Genomic DNA, 20,023 nt, shown 5'->3' on the forward strand with positions numbered 1-20,023 from the left:
TACCATTTGAACTAATGTGCGATGCAAGTGATTTTGCAATGGGAGCCGTTTTAGGACAAAGGATTGAAAAACGATTTCAACCTATATATTATGCTAGTAAGACATTACAAGGAGCACAAACGAACTATACAACTACTGAAAAAGAACTCCTTGCTATTGTCTTTGCTTTTGACAAATTTCGATCATATCTCGTTCTAGCAAAAACGGTGGTCTATACCGACCATTCTGCTCTTAGATACCTATTTTCAAAACAAGATGCTAAACCACGATTAATCCGTTGGATCTTACTCTTACAAGAGTTTGATATTGAAATCCGAGATAAAAGAGGAGCAGAAAATCTCGGCGCTGATCATCTTTCTCGTCTTGAAAATCCCGAATTAGAAGTTCTAAATGAATCGGCCATACAAGACAACTTTCCTGATGAATATCTATTGAAGATAGATTATAAAGAAATCCCATGGTTTGCAGACTATGCAAACTACTTAGTTTGTGGATTCCTTGAAAAAGGATTATCGTACCAAAGACGAAAGAAATTCTTCAGTGATATAAAACACTATTTCTGGGAAGATCCACATCTGTTTAAAAGTTGTCCCGATGGAATAATACGCCGATGTGTATTTGGAGATGAAGCTAGTAAAATTTTAAACCATTGTCACACAGGACCAACAGGAGGGCATTATGGGCCTCAACTAACAGCAAGAAAAGTTTATGAAGCTGGATTCTATTGGCCTACAATTTACAAAGACGCACACCTTCTTTGCAAATCCTGTGATGCATGTCAAAGGGCCGGAAAAATAAGTCAACGTGATGAAATGCCACAAAATGTCATCCAAGTATGTGAAGTATTTGACATTTGGGGTATTGACTTTATGGGTCCATTTCCAAAATCTCATAATAATCTATATATACTCGTAGCCATTGATTATGTATCTAAATGGGCGGAAGCACAAGCTCTCCCAACTAACGATGCACGAGTTGTAGTCAACTTTTTAAAACGTCTTTTTGCAAGGTTTGGAACACCGAAAGCTTTAATAAGTGATCGGGGTACTCATTTCTGTAATAATCAACTTGAGAAAGTTCTTAAAAGATATGGAGTAACTCATAAAATCTCCACCGCATATCATCCACAAACAAGTGGACAATTTGAAAATACCAACCGAGCTTTAAAACGTATTTTAGAGAAAACCGTAGGATCAAATCCGAAGGAATGGTCCATTAAATTGGAGGATGCACTCTGGGCTTTTAGAACAGCCTACAAAACTCCAATTGGAACCACACCTTTTAGACTTGTTTATGGAAAAGCATGTCATCTTCCAGTAGAAATTGAACACAAAGCATTTTGGGCTTTGAAGACATGTAATCTTGATTTACATGAAGCTGGACGTCTACGATTAAGTCAACTAAACGAATTAGAAGAATTAAGACATGAAGCATACGAAAATTCGTTAATCTATAAAGAAAGAACGAAGAAATGGCATGATAAAAGAATCAGAAGTTCAAAAGAATTTAAAGAAGGAGACAGAGTTCTTCTTTTCAATTCACGATTCAAGCTATTTCCTGGAAAATTGAAATCAAGATGGTCTGGACCATTCATAGTCAAAAGAGTTTTCCCATACGGAACGATAGAATTAATAAATTCAAATGGGATGGAATTTAAAGTTAATGGTCACAGAGTTAAACATTACATACATGGTCCGATGGAAGTCGACAACGAAGTTAATCATAATTTCGACACCACAGCTAACTAAGTGTGGGGAGAATCAAGTCTTTAAAGGATAATATGTATTTCTGTTAGAGTTAGATTGTCTGTTTTCGTGTAAATCTCGAAAATGGAACCCGAATGGTCTTTCCCTAGCAGACCCTAAAGAACTAGTCTTCTCCCCCCATTCTGAATTTTTATTTTTTTTAGGTTTTTACAAAATGAAGACTGCCTGTGAGCTAAACCATGGTCTAATGCTACACGCTTTGATCACTAAACGTAATAATGACATACTACCGAGTGAAATAGTATCAGTAATCAGAGAAAGAATGGACGGAGTTAGAAAAGAATCCAGATGCGAAGATAATAAGTTACAATTTGGTAAAGAAAAATCAAAATCCGCAGCGAAAAGAAGAGCACGACACCTAGAACGATGTCACAAATGCGGAAAATGGTCACATGGAGGTAAATGTTCAAATAATCAAACCTATTCAAATACCGAATTTGTTACTTTATGCAGAGACGGACCGTTCATATGTTTAGAAGAAAAGACACTGAATGCGCGAGGTTACGCCTATGTAGCCATGGAAAACCAATTAAACCGACTATCTTATGAATGGGATAGATCATATAACTAAGAAATCTATTTCACAGGTATGTCTGTACAGTTTTTATTTTTATTTTTATTTTTAACCTTTTGATAATAAACGCTAATTTGTTCGCTAAAAAGTATTAAATTGGTATTGAATAAAATTAGGTTTGGCGACCGAAATTATTGATATCATTCAAAAATTTATTACATCACTGCGAAATTTAACGTTTATTCTTAAGGTATAAATATCTTTAATCAATCAACACAAAATATTTCAAAAATTCGTCATGAGTTAAATTAGGTCTTGGAACCGAAATTACTTTACCGAAAAGAGGGGCGCATATTTTTGATAATATTTGATTGATTAAAGTGGGATAAAAAGACAAAAAGATTTTTAATTTTATTCTTACCATGTTTTTAATATTAATATTTAAATCTTAAATTAATATTGTAAACTTTGTAAAAACAATATATTTAAAATTGTAAATATTTGAAAAATTAATATAAGTTTGGTATGAATTTATAAATTTTTAAATTAAGTTTGGTGTGAATTTTTAATTTTTAAAATATAAATTTTTAATTTTATGCATTTCAATTTTAAGTTTGGTGTGAATTTTTTTTATATTTAAGTTGTGTGAATTTAAAAACAAAAATTTACTTTATCTCATTAAGTTAAAAATATAATTTTTAAAATTCGTCGTAAGTTGAAGACTAGGTCTTTAAACCGAAATTGCTTTACCCGAGGGAGGGGCGAGAACTTTTATTATCATTATTTTTAATCTTATTGAATTAAAGTATGCCAAAAACATTAAAAAAATCCAAAAATCTTAGCTTTTAAAACAATCGCTACAAAAAAACAAATTTTAAAATTTTGTCGAGGGACGGACTAGGACATCGATCCGAAACGACCTCGTCCTAAATAACAAAGGAAACAAAATTTTAAAATTAAGTACTTAATTGTTTCATAAGTTAATGATTATAAAAAAAAATATATATATATATATAGCAAACTCCGCGACTCGCGGAGTTTGAAGTGCAATTCGCCGCGACTCGCGGAGGAGTCGGATTACAGAAAAAAAATAAAGAGCTGCAACAGCTCAGTTTCACTCCCCACAACAGAAAATAAACTGCGAAAACCCACGAAAATACCCGAGAAAAAACCCCCAAAATCACAATTTTTAACCGTTAATCACCAAATCTTTTGCTAAAATCATGTTGAGAAGGATGCTATCTAAGAATTACTCAAGAAAAACGGTAAATTTCTACACCTAAACACCATTTAATCCGAAATTTGGTGTTCTTGAGTCATTTTTTTTCCAATTTGATTTTGATGCTTTTTAGTGTAATTAGGCTTAAATTGTTTATGTATTATGCTTGTATAACCTAGATTGATGCTGTTTAACATGATTAGAAGCCTTAAACTTCAAATTTTGAATAATCTAGGGTTTGTGTTCTTGAGCAAATTTGGGGCTTTTTGATATAAACAGGTTATGGCCGATTTTTGTCATGAATTGTTGCTAAATTGAGTAGTGTAACATGTCTAGGTAGTTAAATGATCCAAACTTTGAGCCTAAACATGATTTTGAGAATTAAAGTGGACTTTTTCAAGTCTAAAATTCATGAACTTGATTTTTGAAAGATAATGCCATTTGAGACTTGTTTAATTGCTAGTAATGATTATTTTGACATGTTATTTGAGTTGAATGCTTATGAACTTGGCGAACATTTTCGTATATGCTTATTTGAAAAAGTGTAGATTTGATAAAAATGTGAAAATGAGCTTAAGTTTGATATAAATTGATAATGTCATTGTAATTATTTTGATTGATGATTTTGCTGACACTAATGCATATTTGGATGCACAAAAATTGTGTTTGATGTGTTTTGCAGAATTAAAGGGGTGAATCTTCATCCCAAGCCCGCAATGCTCCTGCTGAGAATTTGGAACAACAGGAGGTGGATAACTACTACAAGCAGGATATACCTCATCCAGTCATGACCTTTTCCGATATGCACTTGGAAGAGTTGCACCCGAACCTGAGATTTGACAGACTTTGGATAGATTATCCAAAATATCAAAGGGGTTTGCATACTCTTCATTCTAAGGTTGTTGAGGTACCGAGGGTCATAGAATGGGGACCCTTAGAAGCTGTAGAATTGGCCGGGCCAATTAGGGAATTACTTGTACAGAGGTATGGTAATTCTTCTTTTAATGACTGGGTACGTTTATTCACCATGCGTAGACCTGTATATAAAGTATGGTGTGAAGAATTGTTATGTAGTATAGAGTTGAATGATCGGGTAGTGTAACGACCCGACCAAAACCGTTATTGACGGCGTCGTTAACTTAGGTCCCGTTGCGTGGTCGTAGTCCCTATATGAGACTCGTTTGACCAAAATTATGTCGCGTTCATTTGAAAGGTACAAAGTTTAGTTTAACAAACGGATCGACAATAAGTTTAAGTTTACAAAGTTATAAAGTATGAATGAAATAACTTGCGACATAATTAGTTTGAAACCACAGTTGCTATAAATAGCGTAAGTAAGTAGACAAAAGTTTGAATCCCAAAATGCTATCCCTAGCGTATGCATGCATGGTAGACTCCAATCAAGTAATCAAAGAGTGCGGAAGCATGTATCAAGTAGCCGAGTATGAACCTGAGAAACATATAGAAAACTGTCAACGAAAAACGTTGGTGAAATCATAGGTGTTTGTAATAAACGTTGTTTTTGAACCACAAGATTTAGTATTCCCATAACGTTGATTATCAAAATCGTTTGCATTCCAAAAGTATTGTTCGCGAGCACCTAATTATCAAGACTTAACGTTTCCTTCCATAGAACCCCATCACAATAGTGTTAGAACATACACTGTTTCTCGAAAATATATTTCATCCGTAGACGGTAGCGAACCGTCCGTAATGAGGGTTTGTCAAACCCGTATGGCCACACAATATAAGTTCTCGCTTACACCCTGCAAGTGTAACTAATGATAATCGAATTGAGGATTTTTGTTCTAACTCGCTGTGGAATGTTTGTTTCATCGTACTTGTGTTCAAAGTATAAAAGTAAGTAGTACAAAATGTAACAAAGTATATGTTTCTCAGCCCACAATTTAAAAGAATAAAAGTTGTTGAAAAGGTGGGACTATGATCTCACCTCGAGTGCACGAGTATAAATGTACTTCACAAAGTAAACGTGTGCATGAAAGTTGCTTAGCCTTGACCTAAACAAATAAGTTGTATCAATTAACCGGTTACGACACAAGGTCGGGTGAAATGTGTTCAATTAGTCCTATGGCTCATTACGACTCGATTAAATATAGCATGTGAATCACGTTGCCAAGTTTCATGCGAGATTCAAGTATAAAAGCATGTTAGAACGATTGCATAAAAGTTTGGTTAAGTTTGACTAAAAGTCAAACTTGGTCAAAGTCAAAGTCAACGGGGTCGGGTCGGGTATCCGACAATTTTCCCAAGACGAGAAGTCATATAAGAGCCTAATAGTCAAGTTTCATGTTAAACGGAGTTTTAGTTAAGCGGAAACATTTTTGTGACATTTAAAAACAAAAGAGAGTGGCCTGGGGCTTTTGCGCGGCGCGCACTGGGTTGCGCGGCGCGCACCCAAGTGTAAATCCTGGTCAGAACTTAACTACGAAGGCAAACATCTGGGATTTCTAATTCTGCGCGGCGCGCGGGTATATGCGCGGCGCGCAATACCTGGGAAACATGCAGTTTGCAGAAAAATGGTCCAAGTCACGAACCAAAACTCAAATTAACATATTTTATGAACCGAAAACATCCAAAATGCATACTATATATCGTTGGAAAGGTAATTTGACAAGGAATACAACTAAACACTTTTCATAGATCATAACCGACAATTTCCAAATCGAAAACATCATCAAAGTTCATCATTTTCAACCAAGAATCAAAGAAACGCATTTTAAGTTTCGGGAATCCAATTCACACATATGATATGCCGTTTTGAAGGTAATGAAGCATACATTACTACTAAACACTAACAATTAACATTTCATGGCATTCAAGCATCAAAAGTTCATGTCAAGAACTATCAAACCCTAGTCAAACATCACAAAATCATTAATCGGGTTTTTGAAGTTTTCTTAATCAACCTACACATCAAAATGTGGCTAATGATACTAGTAACACAATTAAAACATGAACTTTAACAATTTAACAACATTAACTCATCCAAAATCAAAGATTTAGCACACCCATTTCAAATGTTCAAACTAGTTACTCAAAACAACGAATCGAGCAAATAAAACATATATTCATGTTATACACGAGCCATAGACACTAACTAACACCATTTCAAGTCAAAAACACGAATTTAGAGAAATCTAGAGTTTTAGAATTGTTACCCAAAAGAGATGAAGTTGGTATCAAATTGTAGAGGATGAAGAGAGGATTCCAAATATGTAATTTGTTTTGTTGCTAGCTCCCTAAACCGAATTTAGATGATGATTTTGTGTTTGAGGTTTTGAGAGAATAAAAATGGAAGTAATGAAATGGGGAGGTTGAAATGAATGGAGGAGGGTGAAGGTTGACTAGTTGACCTAGTCATCTCTTTGCCCTCTTGGCAAGTTTAGTCCCTCAAGTTTCAAAGCGGGTGCGGGAATTAACCAAACGAATATTTTAAAAACGCTCGAGTAAACGAGTGATGTTATAATTAAATAACGAGAATATTATGAACGTTTGTTAACGGAATCTACGAATATAAATAACGAAAGATATTATTTAAAAAAAAAGACAGTGTTAAAAAATAATTTTAACGGAAAAACGCGGGATGTTACATTACCTACACCTTAAAAGAAATTTCGTCCCGAAATTTAGTTGGAAGTAGTAGTTGTTGTTTCTTCCTCGAGATCTTGCGTTGCCAATTCTACGAGTGAGGGAGAAGTACGTCCTAGGGTACTTCAACGAACTTTGACGGTCGGGGTTTCACGTCGTCTTAGGGTTTGGGTTCACGATTCATGGTTTCAACCGGTCCTCCTAGGAATGAAGTTTATTGTCGATAGTAAGCTCATCGAAAAGAAATGACAAGTTCCTGTTTCGCAATACACGTCCTTAAGTTGACACATCGAATGTAGGATAAACGGAGACCCAAAATGAGTCGGAAAAGTCTAAACGGCTAGCGACGGGTCCAAAACACCCCAAGAATTTAAAGGATCAAAATATCGCGGATTTAGCTTCCTACGTTTTCCCGAAACGGATTGCACCTTTCCAAGGTGCGACTCTTAACGTGACGCGGTTTCCCACGTGGAATTTGAAATGTTTACGTCTAACATCGGCGTAGCTCTTGGTGATTACGAGTCGCGTAGGGTTTTACCTGAATATGAATAAATTTTCTCGGTTGCTCACGAATAACCTCGGCCCCGGTGAATTGATCATCGTTTACTTGGTTCGACAAAAGGAGAATGACGTTTCCGGTCATATAAGGTTTCGAAGGCGTGACGTTAAAACTCGAATGAAAATCATTGTAGTACAAGGATTCGGTTAAAGGAAAATACTTTTCTCAAGTAAATTTGAAGTTGGTAATACAAACTTGTATTATGGTTTCCAAGGTTTAAATCGCATGTTTGTTCGGTCCGTCGGGTTGTGGAAGGTACGCGGTACTCATGTCTAAACGCGGTCCCGAGGCTTTTTGTAAGGCACTCCAAAATCTAGAAGTGAAACGAGGATCTCGATCCGAAACGGGGTACATTTCCCTAAGGCATATTGAACAAGTTTGCTAGGAATTGAAAACGTTAGCTAGGACAAGTTTCTCAAGAAAATTCGCGTCGCGGAAGATTTATCGGTTTCCAAAAACGTTCGTCGGGGCAAGTTCTTATCGGGTTTTGAAAACGATTGTTAGGACTATCCACTCTCGCGGCGAATACTTGTATGACGTGAAGAGTCGCTCTCCATTGAGAATTTAGAATAAGGACCTCCTGAACCGGAAGTACGAGGGTGATGCAAGAGAAGTTTCCGCCCCGATGTGAGCATAACGAGTAAATTGTAGTTAGTCAATAAGACTGTGCGAGGACGAGCTAGTATACACGTGTAACATACGGTTGAAGCCGAGAGGAATCGGTAATTCATTCGGAAGCATAAATATAATTTGACAATAATTGAAGGTGTGTCCCCGGTATGGTTGTTATCAATACTCTCGGAGTTTTTAGATGTCCAAACATGAAAAGATGAAGTCATGTACATGGCACATGGTGGTGTTTAGGTTGATCGAGTCTAACCACTATCACGCGTCACTAGAACTTTGGTATGTCTTACCGTAATATAACCACGTTGATCGAGTGTCGTTATATTACGCTAACTCATACCTCTATTCCCACATCACTCTATAGATTCAAGTTCGTGTAATCGTGAAGTTTAAAATAAATAAAGTGTAACAACGTCTCTAACGTGACTCGTATTGAATCGAAAGAATTAGTGCAACTATAAAGAAGCGTTCCCCGAGGGAAGTGTATAAATGATTGTTCACGTCAATGTGGTTCAAGTCAGACAATAAGGTATTCAGGTATGAAAAGAGTAACGAGTCATGATAACGAGTAATACGCAACCGTAGCGATAAATGGTGATGACGATACTCATCTAGAGTAGTGACAGTGACTTTACAATATTCATGGATAGTAAGATGAGACGGGGGGAATAACAACCAAGGAGTCAGAGTTCCCGAACTAAAGTGGCAGGATACGAGTTCGTATAATGAAGGTTGGGTACCATTAAAAAGTTTTCCTAAGAATGATTCAAGTATAATGTACAAGTAGTCAAGTAAGTGCTATCTATAGCAAATGTATGTCAGAATGCAATGATTAACTATCCGGTTGTAGTCTAGACTTACTAATGCGTCCTAACGACTCTGTTAGACACACTAATGCATCCTAGTTCTCTACAACCAACGCTCTGATACCACTTGTAACGACCCGACCAAAACCGTTATTGACGGCGTCGTTAACTTAGGTCCCGTTGCGTGGTCGTAGTCCCTATATGAGACTCGTTTGACCAAAATTATGTCGCGTTCATTTGAAAGGTACAAAGTTTAGTTTAACAAACGGATCGACAATAAGTTTAAGTTTACAAAGTTATAAAGTATGAATGAAATAACTTGCGACATAATTAGTTTGAAACCACAGTTGCTATAAATAGCGTAAGTAAGTAGACAAAAGTTTGAATCCCAAAATGCTATCCCTAGCGTATGCATGCATGGTAGACTCCAATCAAGTAATCAAAGAGTGCGGAAGCATGTATCAAGTAGCCGAGTATGAACCTGAGAAACATATAGAAAACTGTCAACGAAAAACGTTGGTGAAATCATAGGTGTTTGTAATAAACGTTGTTTTTGAACCACAAGATTTAGTATTCCCATAACGTTGATTATCAAAATCGTTTGCATTCCAAAAGTATTGTTCGCGAGCACCCAATTATCAAGACTTAACGTTTCCTTCCATAGAACCCCATCACAATAGTGTTAGAACATACACTGTTTCTCGAAAATATATTTCATCCGTAGACGGTAGCGAACCGTCCGTAATGAGGGTTTGTCAAACCCGTATGGCCACACAATATAAGTTCTCGCTTACACCCTGCAAGTGTAACTAATGATAATCGAATTGAGGATTTTTGTTCTAACTCGCTGTGGAATGTTTGTTTCATCGTACTTGTGTTCAAAGTATAAAAGTAAGTAGTACAAAATGTAACAAAGTATATGTTTCTCAGCCCACAATTTAAAAGAATAAAAGTTGTTGAAAAGGTGGGACTATGATCTCACCTCGAGTGCACGAGTATAAATGTACTTCACAAAGTAAACGTGTGCATGAAAGTTGCTTAGCCTTGACCTAAACAAATAAGTTGTATCAATTAACCGGTTACGACACAAGGTCGGGTGAAATGTGTTCAATTAGTCCTATGGCTCATTACGACTCGATTAAATATAGCATGTGAATCACGTTGCCAAGTTTCATGCGAGATTCAAGTATAAAAGCATGTTAGAACGATTGCATAAAAGTTTGGTTAAGTTTGACTAAAAGTCAAACTTGGTCAAAGTCAAAGTCAACGGGGTCGGGTCGGGTATCCGACAATTTTCCCAAGACGAGAAGTCATATAAGAGCCTAATAGTCAAGTTTCATGTTAAACGGAGTTTTAGTTAAGCGGAAACATTTTTGTGACATTTAAAAACAAAAGAGAGTGGCCTGGGGCTTTTGCGCGGCGCGCACTGGGTTGCGCGGCGCGCACCCAAGTGTAAATCCTGGTCAGAACTTAACTACGAAGGCAAACATCTGGGATTTCTAATTCTGCGCGGCGCGCGGGTATATGCGCGGCGCGCAATACCTGGGAAACATGCAGTTTGCAGAAAAATGGTCCAAGTCACGAACCAAAACTCAAATTAACATATTTTATGAACCGAAAACATCCAAAATGCATACTATATATCGTTGGAAAGGTAATTTGACAAGGAATACAACTAAACACTTTTCATAGATCATAACCGACAATTTCCAAATCGAAAACATCATCAAAGTTCATCATTTTCAACCAAGAATCAAAGAAACGCATTTTAAGTTTCGGGAATCCAATTCACACATATGATATGCCGTTTTGAAGGTAATGAAGCATACATTACTACTAAACACTAACAATTAACATTTCATGGCATTCAAGCATCAAAAGTTCATGTCAAGAACTATCAAACCCTAGTCAAACATCACAAAATCATTAATCGGGTTTTTGAAGTTTTCTTAATCAACCTACACATCAAAATGTGGCTAATGATACTAGTAACACAATTAAAACATGAACTTTAACAATTTAACAACATTTACTCATCCAAAATCAAAGATTTAGCACACCCATTTCAAATGTTCAAACTAGTTACTCAAAACAACGAATCGAGCAAACAAAACATATATTCATGTTATACACGAGCCATAGACACTAACTAACACCATTTCAAGTCAAAAACACGAATTTAGAGAAATCTAGAGTTTTAGAATTGTTATCCAAAAGAGATGAAGTTGGTATCAAATTGTAGAGGATGAAGAGAGGATTCCAAATATGTAATTTGTTTTGTTGCTAGCTCCCTAAACCGAATTTAGATGATGATTTTGTGTTTGAGGTTTTGAGAGAATAAAAATGGAAGTAATGAAATGGGGAGGTTGAAATGAATGGAGGAGGGTGAAGGTTGACTAGTTGACCTAGTCATCTCTTTGCCCTCTTGGCAAGTTTAGTCCCTCAAGTTTCAAAGCGGGTGCGGGAATTAACCAAACGAATATTTTAAAAACGCTCGAGTAAACGAGTGATGTTATAATTAAATAACGAGAATATTATGAACGTTTGTTAACGGAATCTACGAATATAAATAACGAAAGATATTATTTAAAGAAAAAGACAGTGTTAAAAAATAATTTTAACAGAAAAATGCGGGATGTTACAGGTAGCTAGTTTAACCGATCGTTCTTTTATTAGATTTTTGTTAGGCGGTTCGATGCGCCACATGTATTTAATGGACATGGCTCAGGCTTTACGTATATATACGCCTGAGGAGTTAGCGTCTGCCGATTGTAGAGGATTGATACTAAACGGTAGAAAGATAGATGAAAATTTTGATACACACGGTGTGTGGAGTCAAATGACAAGCCATCACCGTTTCAAAGGGGGAAATTACTCTTATTTGGATATAGATAGAGCAGAATTAAGAGTGATACATAGGTTTTTAGCTAATTCGATTACACAAAGGGGTAAGAACAAGGAAAAAGTAAATGAACAGGATTTGTTTTACCATATGTGTATTCGAGACCCACAAAGCGCTGTAAGTATACCGTATTGTGTGGGTTATTATTTATCAGCTATGGTTCGGGGGATGCGACCGCATAGCATAATAGGAGGTGGTATTTTTATTACTTTAATTGGTGAATATCTCGGTGTGGATATAAGTCGGGGGGGATTATTAGTAGAAGAACCAGAACCCCGCGATACTATAGGTTTAAATGTATACCATGGTGCGAAAGTTTTGAAGAGGCGAAATAACGCCGCAGTACGATACCATGGTAGACATCCACAGGTGGAGAGAAACTAACAACAAGGTAATGTAGGAGGGGGGAATGAGATGCAAGAAATGCAAAGGTTTATAGCTTCTCAGGAATACGAAAATGCTAGACAGAGAGCATTTGAAGATTGGCAAGTTCATCAGAACCAAATCATAGCTCATTGCCAACATATAGGTAGAAACTATATTCCTACACCGAAACCCATCTTCCCTCCCTGGTCTATAGAGATGCAGCCACCGTATCCTACGTATGACCCTGCCGAAGCATTCTATAGCACCTATGGTTATGCCTGGAACCCCTATTGGTACCAGTATCATCCCTAGTATACTTATTTTTTATTTTTTTTTGTAATTTGTAATTATTGATACGTTTAATACTTTTGTTAATATTGTAATCATTTTTATAATTATCTAACTTTTATTCTTAGATTTTAATAATTTTTGAGTGTGGGGTAATATACCAAACTTCAAAAATATGTATATATGTTTGCAGTTTATCTTATGTACACAACAGGGTAAAACAACGCATTTTCAAAGACTGGCATTAAGTTCAGCAAAAGCAACTAATTTTGACGACAAGATGCAAAATATATGTGAAATAACAACAAGACGGAATGAATAAATGATGTGCACCATTTATCATTCAGCAAACAAACGCCAATATATTTGGAAACTTTGGTAAATTTAATCATTTTCACACAAATCACCCTCAATAATTTAAATTGTTACTGATTTCTTGCAAATGAGGGCATTGCAAGATCTTAAGTGTGGGAAGGGGTTAAATTCTTTCGGATTTTAAAAATTTTTACTTTATACACTTGGTTACCATTAAAAATACTAGTAAAGCAGTAGTTGTATTAGAATCTAGTGCTCTCTGATAATAAAGAACAGCCCTGGTCTTATATACTGACTACCCAATTCTAGTAAAATTTTTCAAAATTTTCAATTAAATGAACTAAAAATCATGTTTATACATATTTATGAACGATAAAACTAGGTTTTAATACCGAAATTATTGTTACCTCAAAAAGGACATAAATTGAGAAACAAAACCAAAATGTTAAAATTCATTTAAAATGGAATAGAGGACGATAAAAAGGAAAATAAAAGCCAAGTGTGGGAAAATTTACCAAGTTATCTTAAACATATGTCACATATATCTGTAACAAATAACTGAAAATACTTTTGCTTTGGACTAAACTAAACTGTTTTACCCGATGAAAGAAAAGAAGAGATGGATCTACACGATGAATCAATTCCATCATTAAAAGGAAGTAAAGTCTTCCGAAAAAGACACACGCTTCTTGATTTAGGTCATGAAGTTGTCGTCCAGACCAGCTGTAGGTTGACGAAAAATCTAGAAAAGTCATCACTAAAATCAGCAGGAAATCCACGGACCTCAGCATTAAACAGGGTCGCCAAGTGGTCAGATTTATCCTAACCATGAGAAGGATTTATCTCGTAAAATGGGGGGGCACCATGCAAATTAGCTGGATAAGACTAATGAATCAGATCCCCAGAAAGGATAATCTCCTTAAAGATTAAAAATTAGCTTTTAAGACTGATATTACTCAATCCTAGAGATTGACCTTAAAGATTGAGAATTCAAACTCATGGAATTCAATGATATCTAAACTCGAGCTTGAACGAGAAAATATTTTGATCAAAATTATAAACCGATTTGTTTTCTGAAAACCCATTTTCAATGCGTTCATTACCATTGAACGTAAAATCCTAAGAATTCACCTGGAATTCATTAGGTCACCTGAACTAAAACGGGTGTCAACCGTAAGAACGGTGGTTGCATAGCATGGTCAAAGACAGGACCTTGTGCCATACCGAAAAATTATAAGGGTGAGCTTTACTATTGCTCCCACCAAGGATAGTAATTGCATCCGACACGTTATAGACCATAATTAAAAGCATGTCAGGGGACATTGCCTTAACAGTTGCTTGTTCAACGCTTTCCTTTCAACCGGACGGTAGTTTACCGAAAGGTAATATACGGGACAAGTAAACTGGACGTGTTGCTTTCCAAATACAAGGTTAGCAAGTGGGTGACACAAAACCGCAAGTTTTGAGCTAAAATTTTCAAATCTGAAACCCACCAAACCCACAAAAATATTTTGCAAACATCGGTAAAGGGTTATTCCAGAAAACTTATCTAGGGTAAAAACTAGATTTAATTTTCAAAAGATCAAATGTTTTCATAAAGATCCAATTTCCTTAATGGATCTAAATTTTTATAGTCATGTGGGACTGTAAACCATATCGTTACTACCATTGTTTATACCGTCGTATAGAAATCACTGATGTACAAAGTGTGAAGAATAAAGAAGTGATTCTAGTATTTCAAGATGATATTGCTTGAGGACAAGCAACGCTCAAGTGTGGGAATATTTGATAATGCTAAAAACGAACATATATTTCATAGCATTATTCCTCAAGAAAGACAAGCTTTTAGTTGCAATTGTTCTATTTACAAGTGATATTCGTTTAAATAATAAAAGGTGAAGACAAAAGACAGATTCGACGAATTGAAGACGCAAACGACCAAAAAGCTCAAAAGTACAAAAGACAATCAAAAAGGTTCCAATTATTGATAAGAAACGTCTCGAAATTACAAGAGTACAAGATTCAAAACGCAAAGTACAAGATATTAAATTGTACGCAAGGACGTTCGAAAATCCGGAACCGGGACCAGAGTCAACTCTTAACGCTCGACGCAACGGACTAAAAATTACAAGTTAACTATGTATATAAATATAATATAATATATAATTAATTATATTAATTATATATATATTATATTTATAAATAAAAACCGTCGGCAGAGAAAGACTCCAAGGGACTGAGCTGTAATTTCATTCTCCGCAACTCGCGGAGTTTGAAGGCAAAAATGCCGCGAGTCGCGGAGCCCCAAAAGTCGACTTTTCCTATAAAAGCAACCGAATTCTGATCGCAAATCATAATCTTTTTCTTCTTCTCTCATATATACGTAAAATATATATATATAATTTATATTTTAATTTTAATTATAATTCTAATAATAAGGGTATGTTAGCAAATGTTGTAAGGGTATAAGTCGAAATTCTGTCCGTGTAACGCTACGCTATTTTTAATCATTGTAAGTTATGTTCAACCTTTTTATATTAATGTCTCGTAGCTAAGTTATTATTATGCTTATTTAAAACGAAGTAATCATGATGTTGGGCTAATTACTAAAATTGGGTAATTGGGCTTTGTACCATAATTGGGGTTTGAACAAAAGAACGACACTTGTGGAAATTAGACTATGGGCTATTAATGGGCTTTATATTTGTTTAACTAAATGATAGTTTGTTAATGTTAATATAAAGATTTACAATTGGGCGTCCTTATAAATTACCATATACACTCGATCGAACACGATGGGCGGGGTATTTATATGTACGAATAATCGTTCATTTAACCGGACACGGGAATGGATTAATAGCCACTAGAATAATTAAAATAGGGGTGAAATTACATTCAAGGGTAATTGGTGTAATTGTTAACAAAGTAGTAAAATCTTGGTTTACACGCAGTCGATAACCTGGTGTATTCATTAAACAAAGTATTAAAACCTTGTTACAATTCGAATCCCCAATTAGTTTGAATATTTAACTTCGGGTATAATAATAATTTGACGAGGACACTCGCACTTTATATTTATGACTGATGGACTGTTATGGACAAAAACCAGATGGACATATTAAATAATCCAGGACAAAGGACAATTAACCCATGGGCATAAAACTAAAATCAACACGTCAAACATCATGATTACGGAAGTTTAAATAAGCATAATTCTTTTATTTCATATTTAATTTCTTTTATTTTATATTTAATTGCACTTCTAATTATCGCATTTTTATTTTTATTTTATTTAATTGCACTTTTAATTATCGTACTCTTTAATTATCGCAAGTTTATTTTATCGCGCTTTTATTATTCGCAATTTCATTATCGTTATTTACTTTACGCTTTAATTTAAGTCTTGTATTTATTTTTAATATTTTACATTTGGTTTTAACTGCGACTAAAGTTTTAAAATCGACAAACCGGTCATTAAACGGTAAAAACCCCCCTTTATAATAATAATATTACTTATATATATATATATTTGTATTTTTATAAAAGTAAACTAATATAGCGTTAAGCTTTGTTTAAAGATTTCCCTGTGGAACGAACCGGACTTACTAAAAACTACACTACTTTACGATTAGGTACACTGCCTATAAGTGTTGTAGCAAGGTTTAAGTATATCCATTCTATAAATAAATAAATATCTTGTGTAAAATTGTATCGTATTTAATAGTATTTCGCACCAAAAATAATACTATTATATATACACCCCGCTACGACATCAGGGTTCTACAGCACGACTAGTACACAGCGGAAGCAACCTCAAGCACCTGAGAAATACATGCTTAAAAACGTCAACACAAAGGTTGGTGAGCTATAGTTTAAGTATAACAGTATGTAAGGTAGGCCACGAGATTTCAGTGCTACAAAGAGCGTTTCAAAACAGTATGATAAAGTATATGTTAACCGTGAGCACTTGGTAACTAACTTAACGTTTAAAATACCCCCTGAAAGTACACTTGGCGAGTGCGTATGTTTACGAAGTATTAAACACTCGTTGACTGCTAGCGCGACTAGCCCGAGTGGGGATATCAAACCCTATGGATCCATATCTAAGATTCGCGTTCACCGGTTCATAAACCAATGATTAAACGTTACCGAGCTAAAGGGAATGTTTCTGCCGTTATATAACCCACACATATATAAGTTTAAGTACTCGTTCCTAGTATGTAAAACATAAAATCCGCATGTATTCTCAGTTCCCAAAATAAGTTAAAGTAAAAAGGGAATGCTATAACTCACAATGATATGTAGCGGTAAAGTAGTAGTCGGGAAAGGTGTGCAAGTAAATGGTCCGAAGTCCTCAACCTAAGTCAAATAGTACTAAGTCAGTAAATCGTCTTAATAGGTTTAAAATTATGTAATTAAGGTCTTAAGGGTCATCATCATTCATCATCAAACAAAAGGCGTAAAGTAAGTTTCGTTTATGAAAGCAGTTTTCAACAAAGTCTGAATTCAGTCAGTCACCACGGCCTCTACCCTTACTGAATTAAGGTGAGACCAGTGGCCATGGCTCCGTCTATGAGTCCCTTAAGTGTGGTAAAATTTACAGAAGCAAACTCGTCTTGGTTTGACCATGGCGACGGTCTAAGTGCGAGTAGGTCAGAAATTTCTGCACAACGTTAAAGGACATAGTGACGATCGGAGGGCCATAAATCCTAAACCGTAACTCGGATTAAGACGAGTCCTATATGAAAAGTTATCTACTCGAAAAGTTCTATCTAAAAATAAAGGTTAGAACAGCTCAGGTCTACTGGTCTGTTCCAGAATCATCAGGTCAGTAGGTTTTGGACAGAACAGTGAGTTTAAAAGGGTTCCAGTGGTCTTGGTGCTTGATGTTCATCATGGTTCTCATCCTTGATGCATATAGCTTCAAGTGTACAACTCATTGATGTATCTACATCATCTTAACCAAGTCTTGACCATCATAACCCTAGTGCAAGTCTAAGACATGAAGCAAAACTCACTTAAGAGTTGTATGAAGTTTGATGAACCAAAGTTACATCAAAGTCTTAGATCTAACACATACATGAACTATAAACTTGAAAGTTAACTAACTAATCAAGATCATAAGTAGTAGAACATAGTTCTTAGTTTGATCTTGAAGATCCAAGACTCAAAAGTCTAGATCCAAAGTTATATTTAAAGAAAACTTGTTTGTGTGTTCTTGAACTTCCAAGGTTAACTTAATTTGTTCAAGAGATATGAGATCAAGACTGACTTGTAGTACTTGACCATATAAACTAACTACATGAAATTAAAGTGCATAAATTGAAGAAGTAAACTTAGATAAACAAGAAAAGGTTCATGGTTGTTCATACTTTAAAGATTCAAACCAAAGTTTGATCTTTAGAAAGTAAACTTTAAAGTTTACTTCATGAGCTTCAAGTATGGGTTTATCAACACATGAACATAAAGCTTTTTAAAAAAAAATAACAAATGTAGAACATAACTTGAAAGTAAATGTTCTTGTTGTTCTTGCTTTAAACTCAGGTCCTCGTTTGGCATTCCATCGTACTCGTACAATCGGAATCTTGTTGCGTTTCAAAGTTTTGATCTCACGATCCATAATTTCAACAGGTTCCTCCACAAAGTGGAGTTTGTCGTCAATGGTAAGTTCTTCCAATGGTATGATAAGTTCGGGTGCAGCGAGACACTTCTTCATGTTCGATACATGGAAGGTAGGATGAACTGAGCTCAATTGTGCTGGTAGATCCAAACGGTATGCAACTAGTCCAACACGTTCCAAGATCTCGAAAGGACCAATGTATCGTGGGTTCAACTTTCCACGTTTTCCAAAACGGATCACACCTTTCCAAGGTGCAACCTTTAACATTACACGATCACCAACGTTGAATTCAAAGTCTTTACGTTTAAGATCGGCATAACTCTTTTGACGATCACGGGCAGTCTTAAGTCTAGCTTGAATCTGAGCAATCTTCTCCGTGGTTTCGTGGACTACCTCGGGTCCGGTGATTTGCTTTTCGCCTACTTCGGCCCAACAAATAGGAGATCGGCACTTACGGCCATACAATGCTTCAAAAGGTGCAGCATTAATGCTAGAGTGATAACTGTTGTTGTACGAGAATTCGGCGAGTGGCAAATGCCTTTCCCAGGCCTTTCCAAAATCAATGACACATGCACGCAGCATGTCCTCCAAGGTCTGAATCGTTCGTTCACTTTGCCCGTCAGTCTGAGGATGATAAGCAGTACTCATGTCAAGACGAGTTCCCATGGTGTAAGACCCAAATATTTATTGTACATAATGTATTTATGGTGTACGATGCGTGTATGAAGTGTACGAGACATGTACGTGTTGCTTGCTCGAACGTCGAAGAAAACTGGACGTTGTTTGGAGTCACAAGGTGTACGTACCTTTTTGACCCCAAATAAAGTTTGTGTTGATGTTTCAAAGCTTTACCATTGGAAAGAAAATCTTATTACGTTTCCAATGATATTTGATTCGTCGAAAACGGAGTTACGGTCAATAAGTTATGGCCAAAACAAGTTTGCTGAAGTTCAGATGAAACAGGCAAATGCCGCGGCGCGACCAGAGTGGCCACGGCGCGACAAATGCCTATTTTGAGGGTCAGAAAGCTTAAAAAAAGTGATCTAAAACCACCCTTTGGGCCACGGCGCGACAAACCTGCTCCGCGGCGCGACAATAGGCACGTTCTGGTACTTTTCAGCCTTTTAATGAGTTAAATGAGGGGCAAAGTTGGTATTTCACATATGGACGGGTCTTTCGCCATAAAACTGATCCTAATCTTATCTAAACCTCATTTCCTTCTCATTTCTTCCCTCCCACTCACACCCCAAACCCTAGAGAGAGAGTAAAGGGTTTAGAGAGAGAAAGCTCGAATCGGAGATAAAGAAGAGTGATTCGGGCCGGGTCTCAAGAGTTAAAGTTGTTCTCCTCGTTCACGGCTACGTTGTGATAGTGATGGTAAGTTCTAACTCCGAAATTCATCTTTATGATTTGGTATTCAAGTTAGGGTTTT

Source organism: Rutidosis leptorrhynchoides, chromosome 8, assembly GCF_046630445.1.
Source record: "Rutidosis leptorrhynchoides isolate AG116_Rl617_1_P2 chromosome 8, CSIRO_AGI_Rlap_v1, whole genome shotgun sequence".
Taxonomy (NCBI): Eukaryota; Viridiplantae; Streptophyta; class Magnoliopsida; order Asterales; family Asteraceae; genus Rutidosis; species Rutidosis leptorrhynchoides.